General features: G+C 42.5%; 1 protein-coding gene across 4 annotated transcripts in view; it reads left to right on the top strand.

Moving 5' to 3' along the window:
* The first annotated feature begins 5,094 nt into the window (after nt 1–5,094).
* Nucleotides 5,095–19,938, top strand: part of LOC122940580 (oocyte zinc finger protein XlCOF8.4-like) — a 29,694-nt gene continuing 14,850 nt past the window's right edge. For all 4 annotated transcript variants that reach the window (XM_044297210.1, XM_044297209.1, XM_044297208.1 and 1 more), the window contains exon 1: nt 5,095–5,246. The gene's annotated coding sequence lies outside the window, so the exon portion shown is untranslated. The remainder of the gene's footprint in view (nt 5,247–19,938) is intronic.

The following is a 19,938-nucleotide window of genomic DNA, read 5'->3' as shown; positions in this document are numbered from 1 at the left end:
TATTATGAGGTTGTGTAGGTGCTGGATGTGTATTATGAGGTTGTGTAGCAGCTGGATGTGTATGATGAGGTTGTGTAGCAGCTGGATGTGTATGATGAGGTTGTGTAGGAGCTGGATGTGTATTATGAGATTGTGTAGCAGCTGGATGTGTGTCATGAGGTTGTGTAGCAGTCGGATGTGCATTTTAAGGTTGTGTAGCAGTCGGATGTGTATGATAAAGTTGTGTAGCAGCTGGATGTGTATGAGGTTGTGTAGCAGTCGGATGTGCATGATGAGGTTGTGTATGAGCTTGATGTGTATTATGAGGTTGTGTATGAGCTGGATGTGTATTATGAGGTTGTGTAGCAGTTTGTGTGTATTATGAGGTTGTGTAGCAGCTGGATGTGTATGATGAGGTTGTGTAGCAGCTGGATGTGTATTATGAGGTTGTGTAGCAGCTGGATGTGTATTATAAGGTTGTGTAGCAATTGGATGTGCATTATGAGGTTGTGTAGCAGCTGGATGTGTATGATGAGGTTGTGTAGCAGTTGGATGTGTATTATAAGGTTGTGCAGCAGTTGGATGTGCATTATGAGGTTGTGTAGCAGATGGATGTGTATGATGAGGTTGTGTAGCAGTTGGATGTGTATTATAAGGTTGTGTAGCAGCTGGATGTGTATGATGAGGTTGTGTAGCAGTTGGATGTGTATTATGAGGTTGTGTAGGAGCTGGATGTGTATTATGAGGTTGTGTAGCAGCTGGATGTGTATTATGAGATTGTGTAGAAGTCAGATGTGTATGATGAGGTTGTGTAGCAGATGGATGTGTATTATGAGGTTGTGTAGCAGTTGGATGTGCATTATGAGGTTGTGTAGCAGAAGGATGTGTATGATGAGGTTGTGTAGCAGTTGGATGTGTATTATAAGGTTGTGTAGCAGCTGGATGTGTATGATGAGGTTGTGTAGCAGTTGGATGTGTATTATGAGGTTGTGTAGGAGCTGGATGTGTATTATGAGGTTGTGTAGCAGCTGGATGTGTATTATGAGATTGTGTAGAAGTCAGATGTGTATGATGAGGTTGTGTAGCAGATGGATGTGTATTATGAGGTTGTGTAGCAGCTGGATGTGTATTATGAGGTTGTGTAGAAGTCAGATGTGTATGATGAGGTTGTGTAGCAGATGGATGTGTATTATGAGGTTGTGTAGCAGTTGGATGTGTATTATAAGGTTGTGTAGCAGTTGGATGTGCATTATGAGGTTGTGTAGCAGATGGATGTGTATGATGAGGTTGTGTAGCAGTTGGATGTGTATTATAAGGTTGCGTAGCAGTTGGATGTGTATTATGAGGTTATGTAGGAGCTGGGTGTGTATTATGAGGTTGTGTAGCAGCTGGATGTGTATTATGAGGTTGTGTAGAAGTCAGATGTGTATGATGAGGTTGTGTAGGCTGGATGTGTATGAGGTTGTGTAGCAGTTGGATGTGTATGATGAGGTTGTGTAGAAGCTGGGTGTGTATTATAAGGTTGTGCAGCAGTTGGATGTGTATTATGAGGTTGTGTAGGAGCTGGATGTGTATTATGAGATTGTGTAGTAAATGGATGTGTATTATAAGGTTGTGTAGCAGTTGGATGTGTATTATGAGGTTGTGTAGGAGCTGGATGTGTATTATGAGGTTGTGTAGCAGCTGGATGTGTATGATGAGGTTGTGTAGCAGCTGGATGTGTATGATGAGGTTGTGTAGGAGCTGGATGTGTATTATGAGATTGTGTAGCAGCTGGATGTGTGTCATGAGGTTGTGTAGCAGTCGGATGTGCATTTTAAGGTTGTGTAGCAGTCGGATGTGTATGATAAAGTTGTGTAGCAGCTGGATGTGTATGAGGTTGTGTAGCAGTCGGATGTGCATGATGAGGTTGTGTATGAGCTTGATGTGTATTATGAGGTTGTGTATGAGCTGGATGTGTATTATGAGGTTGTGTAGCAGTTTGTGTGTATTATGAGGTTGTGTAGCAGCTGGATGTGTATGATGAGGTTGTGTAGCAGCTGGATGTGTATTATGAGGTTGTGTAGCAGCTGGATGTGTATTATAAGGTTGTGTAGCAATTGGATGTGCATTATGAGGTTGTGTAGCAGCTGGATGTGTATGATGAGGTTGTGTAGCAGTTGGATGTGTATTATAAGGTTGTGTAGCAGTTGGATGTGCATTATGAGGTTGTGTAGCAGATGGATGTGTATGATGAGGTTGTGTAGCAGTTGGATGTGTATTATAAGGTTGTGTAGCAGCTGGATGTGTATGATGAGGTTGTGTAGCAGTTGGATGTGTATTATGAGGTTGTGTAGGAGCTGGATGTGTATTATGAGGTTGTGTAGCAGCTGGATGTGTATTAGGAGGTTGTGTAGAAGTCAGATGTGTATGATGAGGTTGTGTAGCAGATGGATGTGTATTATGAGGTTGTGTAGCAGTTGGATGTGCATTATGAGGTTGTGTAGCAGATGGATGTGTATGATGAGGTTGTGTAGCAGTTGGATGTGTATTATAAGGTTGCGTAGCAGTTGGATGTCTATTATGAGGTTATGTAGGAGCTGGGTGTGTATTATGAGGTTGTGTAGCAGCTGGATGTGTATTATGAGGTTGTGTAGAAGTCAGATGTGTATGATGAGGTTGTGTAGGCTGGATGTGTATGAGGTTGTGTAGCAGTTGGATGTGTATGATGAGGTTGTGTAGAAGCTGGGTGTGTATTATGAGATTGTGTAGTAAATGGATGTGTATTATAAGGTTGTGTAGCAGTTGGATGTGTATTATGAGGTTGTGTAGGAGCTGGATGTGTATTATGAGGTTGTGTAGCAGCTGGATGTGTATGATGAGGTTGTGTAGAAGCTGGATGTGTATGATGAGGTTGTGTATAAGCTGGGTGTGTATTATGAGGTTGTGTAGCAGATGGATGTGTATTATGAGGTTGTGTAGAAGTTGGATGTGTATGATGAGGTTGTGTAGGCTGGATGTGTATGAGGTTGTGTTGTGGTTGGATGTGTATGACGAGGTTGTGTAGGAGCTGGATGTGTATTATGAGATTGTGTAGCAGCTGGATGTGTATTATGAGGTTGTGTAGCAGTTGGATGTGTATGATGAGGTTGTGTAGCAGTTGGATGTGTATTATGAGGTTGTGTAGAAGCTGGATGTGTATTATGAGGTTGTGTAGAAGCTGGATGTGTATGATGAGGTTGTGTAGCAGTTGGATGTGTATTATGAGGTTGTGCAGCAGTTGGATGTGTATTAGGAGGTTGTGTAGAAGCTGGATGTGTATGATGAGGTTGTGTAGAAGCTGGATGTATATTATGAGGTTGTGTAGCAGTTGGATATGTATGATGAGGTTGTGTAGCAGTTGGATGTGTATTACGAGGTTGTGTAGCAGTTGGATGTGTATTATGAGGTTGTGTAGAAGCTGGATGTGTATGAGGTTGTGTAGAAGTCGGATAGTGTATGAGGTTGTGTAGAAGTCGGATGTGTATGAGGAGGTTGTGTAGAAGTCGGATGTGTATGATGAGGTTGTGTAGGCTGGATGTGTATGAGGTTGTGTAGCAGCTGGATGTGTATGATGAGGTTGTGTAGCAGTTGGATGTGTATGATCAGGATGTGTAGCAGCTGGATATGTATTATGAGGTTGTGTAGCAGCTGGATGTGTATGAGGTTGTGTAGTGGTTGGATGTGTATGACGAAGTTGTGTAGCAGTTGGATGTGTATTATGAGATTGTGTAGCAGCTGGATGTATATGATGAGGTTGTGTAGCAGTTGGATGTGTATTATGAGGTTGTGTAGCAGCTGGATGTGTATTATGAGGTTGTGTAGCAGTTGGTTGTGTATTATGAGGTTGTGTAGAAGTCAGATGTATATGATGAGGTTGTGTAGGCTGGATGTGTATGAGGTTGTGTAGCAGCTGGATGTGTATGATGAGGTTGTGTAGCAGCTGGATGTGTATTATGAGGTTGTGTAGTGGTTGGATGTGTATTATGAGGTTGTGTAGCAGCTGGATGTGTATTATGAGGTTGTGTAGTGGTTGGATGTGTATTATGAGGTTGTGTAGCAGCTGGATGTATATAATGAGGTTGTGTAGTGGTTGGATGTGTATGATGAGGTTGTGTAGGAGCTGGATGTGTATAATGAGGTTGTGTAGCAGTTGGATGTGCATTATGAGGTTGTGTAGTGGTTGGATGTGTATGATGAGGTTGTGTAGCAGCTGGATGTGTATAATGAGGTTGTGTAGCAGCTGGATGTGTATAATGAGGTTGTGTAGCAGTTGGATGTGCATTATGAGGTTGTGTAGTGGTTGGATGTGTATTATGAGGTTGTGTAGCAGAAGGATGTGTATTATGAGGTTGTGTAGCAGTTGGATGTGTATTATGAGGTTGTGTAGCAGCTGGATGTGTATTATGAGGTTGTGTAGCAGTTGGATGTGTATGACGAGGTTGTGTAGGAGCTGGATGTGTATTATGAGATTGTGTAGCAGCTGGATGTATATGATGAGGTTGTGTTGCAGAGATCAGCAACTTTCGGCACCACAGCTGCTGTGAAACTCCAACTTCCAGCATGCACCATGAGTGGCTGTTCTTCTAACTCCTATAGAAGGGAAAGGCGTTTTACAGGAGTTGTAGTTTCAGAACAGCTGGAGTGCTGAAGGTTGCTGTCATCTCTGAGCTAGGGTATGGCTTATGAGGTTCTGCAGCAGCTGGAACATCTATTACAAGACACAATTGGGGTAATTTATGAAACTGGTGTAAAGTAGAACTGGCTTAGTTGTCCATAGCAACCAATCAGATTCCACCTTTCATTTTCCAAAGGAGCTGGCCAAAATGAAAAGTGGAATCTGGTTGCTATGGGCAACTAAGCCAGTTCAACCCCACATGTACCTACTACTGTGAATGGTTTTAGTAATTATCTCAGTGACAGACTGACAGCTTCTGTGTGGGCTAGGCTCCAGCACTGACATGGTCCTCAGGCTTGTATGTTTTTTACTTCCCTGCGCATCTCCCATAATGCACTGTGACATTCAGATGCATGGAAAGCTTATCCGTAGGTTGAGGGAACACCCACTAGGCATCACGGGAGTTGTAGTCTCGCAGCCTCTGCTCCCTGAGCTCTTCAGGGTGGGATAGAGGCTTGGGTCATACAACCTGGAAGTGAAGTGAAACGCAGCAACAGGAAGTGGAGAAGGCAGGAAAAAAATAACTTTTATCTCTCAGTGACTGAGAAAAAGGAGCTGCTCCCAGTTGCAGGTAATGTGCTAATAAATGTCTCCACACAAGACGTTCCCTCAGCCTGGTACAACCCTCACAGCAGATGAAACACATGGAATGAGAGGGGAGGGTGCATGCAGCAGCACAGTAAGCAATGAAGAGGTTAATCCACATGGTGCACCAGTCCAGGAGGTTGTCCATTCAGTGCAATGGTCTAGCTGTAGGGGGTGCAGAGATGTCAGCTGCACTGGGCCTGACTCCTGGGGTGTCCAAAGAGCAGAATACCGTATGTGGTTGCAGTGTGATATCATTATAATGTCACAATTAGAGATGAGCGAATTTCATATTTTGAGATTCGTTTTCTGGTAAAAGCAGAATGGCGATATGGATTCCGTTATCACGGACCATAACGCAATTCTATAACGGAATGCAAAACGGAATGCCTTTAGAGGCATTCCGTCATAATAGAAGTCTAGGGGCTGCATAACGGATCCGTCCCTTTTGCATTATGCAGGAGAGGACTCCCCTGCATAACGGAAATGGGACGAATCAGTTTTGCAGCCCACAGACTTCTATTATGATGGAATGATTATCGGAATGCCTCTAAAGGCATTCCGTTTTGCATTCCTTCATAGAATTGCGTTATGGTCCGTGGTAACGGAATCCATAACGCAATTCTGCTTTTACCAGTAAACAAATTGCAGACGAATGTAATAAGCGGAAATTCGCTCATCTCTAGTCACAATAATGTAATAATTCACACCTGGTTGACTATAAAAGTCTACCATCAAAGGGTTAATCCACAAGAGCTATAGGAGGCTTGTCCAGCCCTTTCAGTCACCAGTAATGCATAGTAACTGGAGAAGAACAGGTTAATCCAGTGGTAGCTGCACAGAGGCTGATTAGTGGTCCATTCTATCCAGCATCTGCAATGTAAGGGGCGTCCACACGGGGCGCAAGTGGTGTGGAGTTTCTGCCATGGCTTTGCATGCGGCAGATAAACAGTGTTTTACAGTACAGGCAATGTGGATGGAAAATGTCCGCAGTGTAATTGACCTGTGGTGCGGATTTTAAATCTGTAGTATGTCAGTTTTAGCTGTGGATTTTTACTATGTATTTCACCCTCTGCAATACATACAGAGAAATCCACACCAAATCCGCAGCAATGTCCACAGCAGAGTTTCCCACTGTCCAAGTGCTGCAAACAAAAACCTCATTAAGGGCTCATGCACACGGCCATTGCCTGGCCGTGGCCGTATTGCGCATACGGTGGGTCCGCAATACACGGGGCACCGACCGTGTGCACCCTGCATCACAAATGCGGAGCCATTCACTTGAATGGGTCCGCAAACCCGGAGATGCAGTGCGGAAGCATGGATCGGAACCCCACTGAAGCACTACTGAGTTCTTCCGTGGTGTTTATGGCTGTGCCTCCGCACTGCAAAAAAGTAGTGCATGCACTACTTTTTAGTGGTGCGGACCGTCGGATGTGGATTGCAGACCCCATTCAAGTGAATGGGTCCACAATCCGCATGCGCCTGCCCCACAGTCGGTGCCCGTGCATTGCGGACAGCAATTTGGGGTCAGCAGCACGGCCCCGGCCAGCACACGGTCGTGTGCATGAACCCTAACACTTAGGCCTCTTGCAGACAAGCTTGTCTGGATTAGGTCCAGTTGTGTTGCGTCTGCGATCAGGGAAAATCGTGCGAGTAGGTACACAATTGCAGTCAGTTTTGACTGCGATTGCGTTCCGATGTTCAGTTTTCATTGCGCAGGTGCAATGTGATACCCAGACTGACTGTGATACCCAGACCTGAATCCGGACTTCTTCACTAAAGTTCAGGTTTGGGATCGATGTTCTGTATATTTTATAATTTTCCATTATAACATGGTTATAATGGAAAATAATAGCATTCTTTAATTCAGAATGCTAAGTAAAAGGTCCATTGTGGGGTTAAAAATAAAACCAAATGTAACTCACCTCATCAACTTGATCGCGCAGGCGGGCTCGTCTTCTTTCTTCTTCTTGCAGGACCTGGCTGGAAAAGGACCTTCGGTGACGTCATCGCGCTTACCACGTGGTGAGCGCGGTGACGTCAGCACAGGTCCTGCTGAATGAAGATTCTTCTATCTTCAGTCAGCAGGACCTACGCTGACATCACCGAAGGTCCGTTTCCAGCCAGGTCCTGCAAGAAGAAGAAGAAATAAGATGAGCACGCCTGCGCGATCAAGTGGATGAGGTGAGTTACATATTTTTTTATTTTTTAACCCCACAACGGACCTTTTACTTAGCATTCTGAATTAAAGAATGCTATTATTTTCCCTTATAACCATGTTATGGAAAATAATAAAGTAAATGGGGTCCCGGGTAACTCATCCCTCGTCTCCTTAGCAACCATGCATAAAAATCGCATTGCATCCGCACTTGCTTGCGGATGCTTGCAATTTTCACGCATCCACATTCATTTCTATGGGGCCTGTGTTGCGTGAAAAACGCAGATTATAGAACATGCTGTGATTTTCACGCAATGCACAAGTGATGAGTGAAAATCACCGCTCATCTGAACAGCCCCATTAAAGTGAATGGGTCCGGATTCAGTGCTGGTGCGATGCGTTCACCTTACCCATTGCACCCACGCGGAATTCTCGCCCGTGTGAAAAGGGTCTTAGGATACCGGAAGTTGCGTTTTCATTTTTCTTCCCTATCTTCCTTGAGCCATAACTTTTTTTTATATTTCCGTTCACATAGCTGTATGAGGGCTTATTTTTTGCGGGGCAAGATGTACTTTCTAATACCACCATTAATTATGGCATAAAATGTAGTAGGAATCAGTAAAAAAAAATCCAAATGGGGTGGAATTGGAAAAAAAATCACAATTCCTCCATCGTTTTACGGGTTTTGTTCCCACGGAGTTTCGTTTGCGGCAAAAACCTTCATTCTCTTGGTCGGTACGATTACAATGATACTCTATATGTATAGGTTTTTTATGCCTACATAGTGTCAAAATAAATGTAAACTTTGAAAATATATATATATATTTTTACATCTACATATTCTGACCCCCATAACTTATTTATAGTTATATCTACTGAGCTGTGTGGGGGCTCATTTTTTTGCGGGACAATCTGTAGTTTTTATTGATACTATTTTGGAATATGTGTGACTTTTTGATCACATTTTATAAAAAAAAAATAGGTAAAGGAAGCAATAAAAAATGGCAAATTGGACATTTTGACCCTTTTTTCCATTAAGCCATTTGCCGTATTTTAAAAATATTTTTATATTTTAATAGTACGAGCGTTTTCGGTCGAGGTGATACCCACGATGTTTACATGTTTTGATATTATTATTATTTTTTATTATACAGAAAGGGGGTTATTTAAACTATGATCAGGGATTTTTAAATGAGTTTATTACTGTATATTGCTCATTTCTTATGTTGGCCTGCCATCTGGTGGCTAAAATAAGAATTGCAGCATGAATGCTGTGAGCCCCGTCAGTGAGGTTCAGCGCATTCAAGGCAGCTACCGACATCCCCATTGGTCATGGAAGTGTCGTTAGGAAGCGCAAGCCTCCAGGTTTTTGACCCTTTAGATACCGTGATCTCACTTGATCACGGCATCTAAAGCCTTTAATTACCGCCATCTGCATTATTGCCAGTCACGGTAATTAGCCGCAGGTCTCTGCTGTTTGAAACAGCCTTGACCCCCCCTTCCCGGCAGGAGCGAGCGGACGCCATGTTTACACATTGCTCCAGCGCCGTAGCAGTTTTCAAGCCAGCACCTGGGACCTGAATAGTGTTATTCAATAAAAATATATCTCTATAGCGCCACCTGCTGTTTGCTCTTTTTTTCTTATTTCTTTATCCTCCTCACTGGCATGGACACACATGCCCAGTTCCATCCTTCAGCTGCCTCCTGAGCTGATAGGGAGAGAGCTGCAGCAGGAAGGACACATCCCTGAGCTGCATCAGAAAGGACATACCCCTGAGCTGCCAGCTTGATATCTAGCAGAGCAACTGGATCAATGAATGGGTAGATCTCTTGACTCATGTGAGGTACAGGGCTGGTTCTAGCTTTGTTAGAAAAAGACTGTCATGTACTATATGATGTTTCCATTTGTTACATTAATCTTGGGATAACCCTTTTAAAGAGGACCTTTCACTAGAATAAAAAATCTAAACAATCTAAGCATACAGACATGGAGAGCGGCACCCAGGGATCTCCCTGCACTTACTATTATCCCTGGGCACCGCTCCGTTCTAGGCTCCAGTATCTTCATCTGTTCGGCTCAACTGGGTGGAGCCTGCCGGCGTCTCCTTCTCCCAGGCTGTAGCGCTGGCCAATCGCAGCGCTCAGCTCATAGCCTGAGAGAGAAAAAAAAATCTCAGGCTATGAGCTGAGCGCTGCGATTGGCCAGCGCTACGGCCTGGGAGAAGGAGACGCCGGCAGGCTCCACCCAGTTGAGCCGAACAGATGAAGATACTGGAGCCTATACCGGAGAAAGGAGCGGTGCCCAGGGATAATAGTAAGTGCAGGGAGGTCCCTGGGTGCCGCTCTCCATGTCTGGATGCTTAGTTTAGATGTTTTATTCTAGTGAAAGGTCCTCTTTAAGGCCTCTATTAGACGGGCACATTTTTCCATCCGTGTGAGCAATACATTGCACAGATACGGTAGGTACGGTAGTGGTTCAATTTGCATAGTCAGAAAAATTTGCAGCATGTACTGGTTTATTTTCTATCTAAAAATACTATTTCATTCATTCAGTGTATGGATACACACAAAAAAATAGCTACAGATGCCATTACAGGCTTCCACTCGGTCTGACATATGCCCATTTTTTGCCGATGTAAATCGGAATGGTAACCTGAATCAGGCCTTATTCCGCTTTCACACAGTGTTCGATCAGTAATTGTGAGCCAAAACCAGTGAAGCTTCCTCAGACATAAGGTACAATGGAAAGATCTGCTCCTGGTCTGTGTTTTGGACACACACCTGGTTTTGGCTCACAATCGCTGATCAAACACTGAGGCCTCATGCACACGAACGTATTTTCTTTCCGTGTCTGTTTCGTTTTTTTGCGGACCGTATGATGAACCATTCATTTCAATGGGTCCGCAAAAAAACAGAAGTTACTCTGTGTGCATTCCGTTTCTGTATGTCCGTATTTCCGTTCTGCAAAAAAATAGAACATGTCCTATTATTGTCCGCATTACGGACAAGGATAGTACTGTTCTATCAGGGGCTAGCTGTTCCGTTCCACAAAATATGGAATGCGCACGGACTTCATCCATGTTTTTTGCAGATCCGTTTTTGCGGACCGCAAAATACATACGGTCGTGTGCATGAGGCCTGACTGTGTGAAAGTGGCCTTAGGCAGTAATTCAGAGTGCAGTGATTCAGTGCAAATGTTATTCAGACCAGGCCCAAAAAAGTCAAGAGATATGAAGAAACTGAAAAGATTGTCTTGTGAAAAGTATTGTTTATAGTTAAGACCCAGATTAATCCAGCAGAAAAAAATATGACCCCCCAACACTTCATAATGAGAAAATGAAAACAGTGAAAACTGAAAGTTAGAAATGTGTGCAAATTTATTAAAAAGGAAAAACTAAAATTTTGAATGGACATAAGTATTCAGACTGTTTGCTATGGGGTCTCCCATTTCTCTTGATCATCTTTGAGATGTTTCTGCACCTTGACTGGAGTCCACTTGTAGTAAATTCAGTTGCTTGGACATGATTTGGAAAGACACATCCCTGTCTATATAAGAGCTAACAGCTGACAATGCATATCAGAGGCAGGATTGTGTGGAGGCACGGATCTGGAGAAGGGTTAAAAAAATATTCTGCTGCACTGAAAGTTCCCAAGAGCAAAGTGGCCTCCATAATTGTTAACTGGAATACTTTTGGAACAACCAGGACTCTTCCTAGAGCTGGCCGCTCCACTTAACTAAGTAATCAGGGGAAAGGGGCCTTGATAAGAAAGGTGACCAAGAACCCAATGGTAACTCTGGTTTCAAAGATCCTGTGTGCAGATGGGAGAAACTTCCAGAAGGTCAGCCATCACTGCAGTACTCTACCAATCTAAGCCTTTTGGCAGGATGGCCATAAAGAAGCCTATCCTCAGTAAAAGACACATGAAAGCCCAAAACAGCACCTCAGAAAGAACTGTGAGAAAGAACATTCTCTGTTCTGATCGATTGGACTTTTTGGACTCGATTCTAAGAGTCATGTTTGGAGGAAACCAGGCACCACTCACCACCTGCTCAATACCATCTCTACAGTAAAGCATGGTGGTGGCAGCATCATGCTGGGGGGTGTTTTTCTGCAAATGGAACAGGGAGATTGGTCAGGGTTGAGGGAAGGCTAAATGGAACGAAGTACAGATATATACATTTTTTTTTTAATTCTTTTTATTGAAAGCAGATCTGCAAAATGACAAGAACAAGGGTCATGTACAGACAAATCATACAACAATGAATTTCCCATGTTCCCACTGCGAGAACAAGGGAGTCGGTGCGACATTTAATGGATCATGAGCCTTAAACATACGTGTCTGACTGCATTTTTAAATAAAACTGTGAACAAGAACCGGGGAAGGGAAAAGGGGAGGGAGAGGGTGTAAGGAATATTCTTTATGTTCCCCCTTATGTGTACCCCTGGTACAAGACTTCAATATTCAGCTTGGTTTGGTTCTTAAATCTGACGTCAGAGAGAGATAATGACAAGATACTTCTGTGTAGTTCAAAATCACTCTGAGTTTTATTATTGATCTAATAAGACATATATAGTAGAAAATGACATGATGTTTAAGTTAACCAGTAACAGGCGTCTTAGCCGGCTACACCTTTAAGTTATCTTATCGTTTATTAGAGTCCAAGGCTATATGTGACATGTGAGCAAAACCTCTTAGTAGCAGCTTTTCAAGAACTTTGACCGCTACGTGTTCCTGTGTGCGTAATGTATTAATGTATAGATCATGATGAAATATAAGCTTATATAAAAAATTGGCTTTGGACTGTAATAGAACCCTTCAATCCTCTCTTTAAAACCCATTTACATATATAATATGGGTTTTTCATTTTGTTCCTTTCTTGTTTTTCCTTTCAAAATGTGTCTGTAAATATTGCTGGTAATCCTCTGGAGACCCAGGGTTTTCGTGAGGTATCTGAATATATGCAGCTTGTGGTGTATCTGGGACTCGCCTAAATCTCATAAATGTATTAATTAATGACGGTATACATTGGATACAGCAACATATCATGATCAAGGAGGCAATTATGATTATAATACTAACAAATAATTTTCTTAACCAACTCAAATCCGGCATCCAGCTCAATAACCAGTCCCACCAGGAGGATGAATCAACATCCGTCTTAATATTATTGGCTATGTCATGTAACGATTGAATATGGGATTGGATTGATCTGGAATGGTCAGATAAATTAAAACAACACATCCCTGTGAACGCTGAGCATCCTATACCATGTTGGAGCAATAAATAGTCAATAGTTGCCCTATTCTGCAAGATAGCTTTTTTATATGATTGTATATCCAGCAGCATATCTTTCAGAACTGCACTAGTGACATCTATCTGTTTTACCATAAAACAGGCAAGTTTTGATATTGTCCTGTGGTTATATATGGCCAACCCTGGTACCCCTATCAAAGATACCCCTTAACTCATGTATTCTGATCTAGAGAGGAGATTCACATTGTAGTCACAATTTTATGGTAACTGTAGGGAAGTGTCTCTCGTGTGTCGTGTCTGCATTGCTGGGACTAGTGGTATCATTGCTAATGTCAACCTAGCTATTGTACAGGGTCCCTCTGTAATATTGGCCGGTATGTATGTGTGACTAGTATTTCCACAGGCCAATACCCATCCTGTTGGTAGAGGTACATGTTTGTCTAGGGATGGTACTATTTTTGTAATATTATATTGCATATTCTTTTCTGATACTATCTTTTTACAGTTACCTAGATCTCTATCACAAATATTTGGCTTACTCTTGTTCTGCATTTTTGCTTGTATGCAGGGAGGCAATAATGTCTCATCACATTATAACATATTTCTGCCGCTGTAACAAGACCTGTGATTATTTCTATCATATTACTTTGTAGAGTCTTATATATAGGACAGTCATAACGAGCATGATAAGGATTTACATATCCATATTTAACATCATGATCCTGTAAATCTGTGTCATTCGCTTGGGAACGTTGGAGCCCCGTTCATACATCTACTGGGGTGGGGACTGCAATTATCAAGGCACTACATTTCAGCCATCTCGAGGAATTTCCCGACTGCGTCATCTCGTTGGGGGTCAAGGCTGTCTGCCTTCGTTAGTACCCCTTCTGTATCTTCTTCGAAGTCAAGGCTGTCTGCCTCCGTTAGTACCTCTGGGCCTCGTTGGAGGTCAGGGCTGTCTGCCCCCGTTAGTACCTCTCGTCCTTCTTCAAGGCCAAGGCTGTCTGCCTCTGTTTCCTGCCTCCTCTCTTTCTCTCACAAGCTTCACTCGGGTGGCGTGGATCCAAATTGGAGATTGTTCAGTCAGCACAGCTGTTCTGGTTACTGTAACCACGGTAGTAGGTGGGCCATATGCGAAATCACCTTGAGCTCTTCCTTTCTTCAGTGTTTCGACCACCACCTCATCCCCCACCCTGTACGGGTGGGTGGGTTCCTGTGGAAACGAGGGAGACTTACAAGCAACTTTTTTCCTCAGTGTTGTTAAGTACCTGTATCAATTTGGTGACATAGTCTTCCCAAATCTGGTCTATGTCGCCTTCCTGTACCACTAGGGGGTGACTTGCCCAAGGAGTTGGAAAGGGCCTACCCATAAGGATTTCAATGCTGTTATGTCCTACTCCGTGGAAATGTGCTATTAAGATGGGAGCACTGTGTTGGGGGAATGCATAACTCCCCCTCTTTGCAGACTAATTCTAATTCTATCTTAGGATTTTTCAGCAATACTGGATAACAACAGTCTTGCTGTTCCTGTTCACTGGCATACCACTGAAGATCAGTAAGTATTTGCAACATCTCAGGGGTTGGAGTTGCCAGACATGGCCTCTCCCAATGGTTACACAAACCTGTGGGGTTGCATTTGGCCACTCATTTCGCCACCCTATCTGCCAGCGCATTGCCCTGTGAGACATGATCCTTACCATCTGCTGCCGTGAATCCTCTCCTGTCAAATCATACCATGGTCCCACACTACCCCATGTGTGCACCTACTATCAGTATAAATGGTGACAGGTCTATCAGTATGTAGAATACATGCTCTAGTGAGTGCCATGAGCTCAGCTGCCTGCTGTGTTGAGTGTGGATGCCCTTGAGTAGGCCTACAACATCATGAGCGGTGTGCAAAATGGTGTAATGTCATATTGTGAAAGGAGTTGCCAACTCTACCATCATAGCACAGGCTGCAAGAGAACCTAGACATGCCGGCATCGCTTGAACAGGGGTGGGCATTACCTTTGAGAAAAATACACAAGGACGCAACATGCCTCCGTTTTCTTGTGTCAGTACACCCGCCATGGTTTTACAATTTTGGCGTGCAAACATGTGGAAGGGCATATTATAGTCAGGGAGGCCCAGCCCTGGAGTAAACATTTCAAATAATCAAATGCATTGTACATTTCAGAAGACCTTTTAATCAAATCTGGATTTTCGTCCAGAGTGGCTTGCCTCAAAACATTGTCATAATAGGAGCAATCAGGAATCCATTGTCTACAGCAGTTTATCATACCAAGGAACAATAACATTTCTTTCCTGGTGTGCGGGGTAACCAGACCCGGATTAGACTGGACTCTTTTCTGCGCTGATTCTCCTTTCACCTTTTGTGAGGACAAAGCCCAAGTATTCAACCTGCATTTTACACCATTGCATTTTCTCAAGTGTCACTTTGTGACCACATCCTGACAACCATTATAACAGTGATAAACCATCCTGACTGCTGGCCTCCGCTGACATGCTACACAGTAACAAATCATCGACATATTGCAGCAGCACAGAACCTTGGGGGGGGGGGGGGTACCATGGTTTTAACATTGCTTGGAGGACCATGCTGTACACTACAGGTGAATCAGCATATCCCTGGGGCATTCTGCCCCAGGTCAGTTGTCGTCCGTCAAAGGAAAAAGCAAAAAGTAATCTGGTTATCTTATCAACTGGGATAGAAAATAATTCATTTTTCAGATCTATCACACTGAACCAAACAGCGTCTGCAGGAATGGCAGATAATAATTAAGTGACATCAGGTACAACAGGGGCTATAGGCACAATGATGTTGTTAATGGCCCTTAAATCCTGTACAAAGCGGGTAGTACCATCTGCCTTTGTCACTGGATTCACGGGCGTGTAGGGTGAAATCACCTCTTCCAGGATTCCCTTTTGTAGGAATTCTTCTATCATTGGCCTAAGTGCATCAAGTTTCTCTTTTGACAGCAGGTATTGTTTCTGATATACTGAGATGACACCTGGTTTCACAGTAGCTGTGTAAAGTGTGCAATCTATGAATGCAGGATTAATGTTGTTAAGTTCTGGGTGGCCCCGTATGTTTGCAAGAATCAGTGGCCCCGGTGTAGAGATTGGAAGAGACCTGAGTGTACTCTTATGCCCTGATTCTTTGCTAATACCTGCAAGTCAAACTTAATGAACAAATCTCTCCCTAGCAGGCTGACTGGGCAATCTAGTATAATGCTAAATACATGATCTGTGATGTATTCCCTGTCCATGGTCTCAAGTGGTAGTGAGTCAGTTTTGAAAGGTTTTATCAAAACCCCATTAATTCACATAGAAGGCTCAGATTCTCTTTCCACCCACTCTTTAGTCACCCCTTTTAGTCGGACGCTGCGGTCATCTTTCTGTCCGTCAGTAGTGTGCCAGCTGCCCATAAGAACAGAGCTCAGATGTGGAGCACAACACTTAACATGTAACACGTAACTGCAAACATTGAAACAAACAGATTTTACAATACAGACATGAACACACAAAGGGCCCATAAAAACTTTTAATTGAATTCACAAAAAAAATGTACAGCTTGATCAATGCTGTTGGCACCAATAAAAACCAAAAACTTCCAAGAAAAATAAAAAATAAAATAAAATTCTCAATGCGCATATTATATGAAAACAAATACCATACTCCATACACATTCCACTGAATCATGTATCTTCCAACACAGTCAAACAATTTCTTTGTTTCATTCCAAAACTTGCAGCACAGACAAACACAGCTTTCCTGGAAACAGATATCCACACCACACCCAGAATTACTAATGGAGTATGTCACTGTTTGTTGCTGCGTTTTCCAATGTCTTCTGGTTTTCACTCTGTGATTAATCAACTCTTATAAGAAGACAATATACATGTTACAATCATACAGTCATTTTGTTAAAAGCTGGATTCCCACATTACACTGCTTGGGAAAGAAAATGACCAAACAATTCTTCATCTTCTATAATGTATTACACATCACTTACTCTGCATGATGTCCTGCCCGCTTCCCTTATCTCAGGAATGTGTTTGTGTGAAGGCGTGGGAAGTGGATCTCTATAGCTCACACTAGATACAGACGTGGACAAAATTGTTGGTACCCTTTGGTCAATGAAAGAAAAAGTCACAATGGTCACAGAAATAACTTTAATCTGACAAAAGTAATAATAAATTAAAATTCTATAAATGTTAACCAATGAAAGTCAGACATTGTTTTTCAACCATGCTTCAACAGAATTATGTAAAAAAATAAACTCATGAAACAGGCATGGACAAAAATGATGGTACCCCTAACTTAATATTTTGTTGCGCAACCTTTTGAGGCAATCACTGCAATCAAACGCTTCCTGTAACTGTCAATGAGACATCTGCACCTCTCAGCAGGTATTTTGGCCCACTCCTCATGAGCAAACTGCTCCAGTTGTGTCCGGTTTGAAGGGTGCCTTTTCCAGACTGCATGTTTCAGCTCCTTCCAAAGATGCTCAATAGGATTGAGGTCAGGGCTCATAGAAGGCCACTTTAGAATAGTCCAATTTTTTCCTCTTAGCCATTCTTGGGTGTTTTTAGCGGTGTGTTTTGGGTCATTGTCCTGTTGCAAGACCCATGACCTGCGACTGAGACCAAGCTTTCTGACACTGGCTAGTACATTTCTCTCTAGAATTCCTTGATAGTCTTGAGATTTCATTGTACCCTGCACAGATTCAAGACACCCTGTGCCAGACGCAGCAAAGCAGCCCCAGAACATAACAGAGCCTCCTCCATGTTTCACAGTAGGGACAGTGTTCTTTTCTTGATATGCTTCATTTTTTCGTCTGTGAACATACAGCTGATGTGCCTTGGCAAAAACTTCGATTTTTGTCTCATCTGTCCACAGGACATTCTCCCAGAAGCTTTGTGGCTTGTCAACATGTAGTTTGGCATATTCCAGTCTTGCTTTTTTATGATTCGTTTTCAACAATGGTGTCCTCCTTGGTCGTCTCCCATGTAGTCCACTTTGGCTCAAACAACGACGGATGGTGCGATCTGACACTGATGTTCCTTGAGCATGAAGTTCACCTTGAATCTCTTTAGAAGTCTTTCTAGGCTCTTTTGTTACCATTCGGATTATCCGTCTCTTAGATTTGTCATCAATTTTCCTCCTGCGGCCACGTCCAGGGAGGTTGGCTACAGTCCCATGGATCTTAAACTTATGAATAATATGTGCAACTGTACTCACAGGAACATCTAGTTGCTTGGAGATGGTCTTATAGCCTTTACCTTTAACATGCTTGTCTATAATTTTCTTTCTGATCTCTTGAGACAGCTCTTTCCTTTGCTTCCTCTGGTCCATGTCGAGTGTGGTACACACCATATCACCAAACAACACAGTGATTACCTGGAGCCATATATATAGGCCCAATGGCTGATTACAAGGTTGTAGACACCTGTGATGCTAATTAGTGGACACACCTTGAATTAACATGTCCCTTTGGTCACATTATGTTCTGTGTTTTCTAGGGGTACCATCATTTTTGTCCATGCCTGTTTCATGAGTTTATTTTTTTACATAATTCTGTTGAAGCATGGTTGAAAAACAATGTCTGACTTTCATTGGTTAACATTTATAGAATTTTAATTTATTATTACTTTTGTCAGATTAAAGTTATTTCTGTGACCATTGTGACTTTTTCTTTCATTGACCAAAGGGTACCAACAATTTTGTCCACGTCTGTACATACAATACTTATCCATTAACTGATGCTGTCTGAAGTCCATGTGGAGACGTTCTGTTTTACTATAAGCATTAGTCTATCAGATTGTTAATAAATATGGAAATAATTAGACTGTCATTCTGGAGAACTGGTAGCCCTGCCTCCAATTTCCAGCAATCCATAAATCTCCTTCAGAAATCAGTAACGCTTTCTGAGGGTTTTTGCTTACATGCTACGGCTACTGGGAGTGAAGACTTTTGTTTAAATACCTCTATCATATGTCCTTCTATCACCTTTCTGCATATAATCCATATCCCATGAAGGGTCAGGTTTAAAATACGTTCAGGCGGCAGTGTCGCCTAAGCATAGACCCTTGACCATGTCCATGTGATATATGCTATTGTCTCCTTCCCTGGGAAAGGGGTCTACCGCTTCCATTGCCTCTGTCCACCCTGCCAAATTATCTACCCATGAGTTAACAAGGTAATACTTTGTAAGACTGACTCGGGCAACATATTGTTTACATGTTTCTCCTGGTTCTGGTTTAGGGTATTCTGTCTTAGATGTTTGACTACCCATTATCAAAACTTATTTTCTTACAAAAAGAATTCAAAACAGTAATAGCAAAAAACAAAACAGAATGTTAGTCTTGGGACGACAGCTGTACACTTACGACCCAGCCTGTCACTTCCCCTTATATAACTGTGTTAGACAAAACAACTTGTCATGCAAAACATCTACAATTATCAAACAACTTATCATGCAAAACTTCTACAATTATATTTTTAAGAATCAAATCAAGCTGAAAAACCTTCTGTTCCCTGAACAGATCTTTTACGGGGCTCCCTCAGCCCTCTAAAGTGCACTTTTCTTATTACTGGACTTCCTGAGTCCTTTCTGTTCCCGGAACAGATCTTTTACGGGGCTCCCTGAACCCTCTAAAGTGCACTTTTCTTATTACTGGACTTCTCTGAGTCCTAAAGCAAAAACTCCCTGAGTTATGCTTACTGTATCCCTGACACAGTACTTTACTCGAAGTCTATCTAAGGGTCCCTTACGTACTTACTTGAATTGAGATGTGGCCAGTGCCCCCGGAATGGCCAGAGGACAAAAAATTGGTGTCTCTTCTTACCAAAACCTGGAGGATGACCTTCCCAATCCCGGACAAGAGCCCCCAAGTTGTAAGGAAATATTCTTTATGTTCCCCCTTATGTGTACCCCTGGTACAAGACTTCAATATTCAGCTTGATTTGGTTCTTAAATCTGACGTCAGAGAGAGAGATAATGACAAGATACTTCTGTGTAGTTCAAAATCACTCTGAGTTTTATTATTGATCTAATAAGACATATATAGTAGAAAATGACATGATGTTTAAGTTAACCAGTAACAGGCGTCTTAGCTGGCTACACCTTTAAGTTATCTTATTGTTTATTAGAGTCCAAGGCTATATGTGACATGTGAGCAAAACCTCTTAGTAGCAGCTTTTCAAGAACTTTGACCGCTACGTGTTCGTGTGTGCGTAATGTATTAATGTATAGATC

The sequence above is a fragment of the Bufo gargarizans genome, chromosome 6, assembly GCF_014858855.1.
Source record: "Bufo gargarizans isolate SCDJY-AF-19 chromosome 6, ASM1485885v1, whole genome shotgun sequence".
Taxonomy (NCBI): domain Eukaryota; kingdom Metazoa; phylum Chordata; class Amphibia; order Anura; family Bufonidae; genus Bufo; species Bufo gargarizans.
The sequence above is the reverse complement of the archived record's forward strand: the minus strand, read 5'-3'. Positions and strand labels throughout refer to the sequence as shown.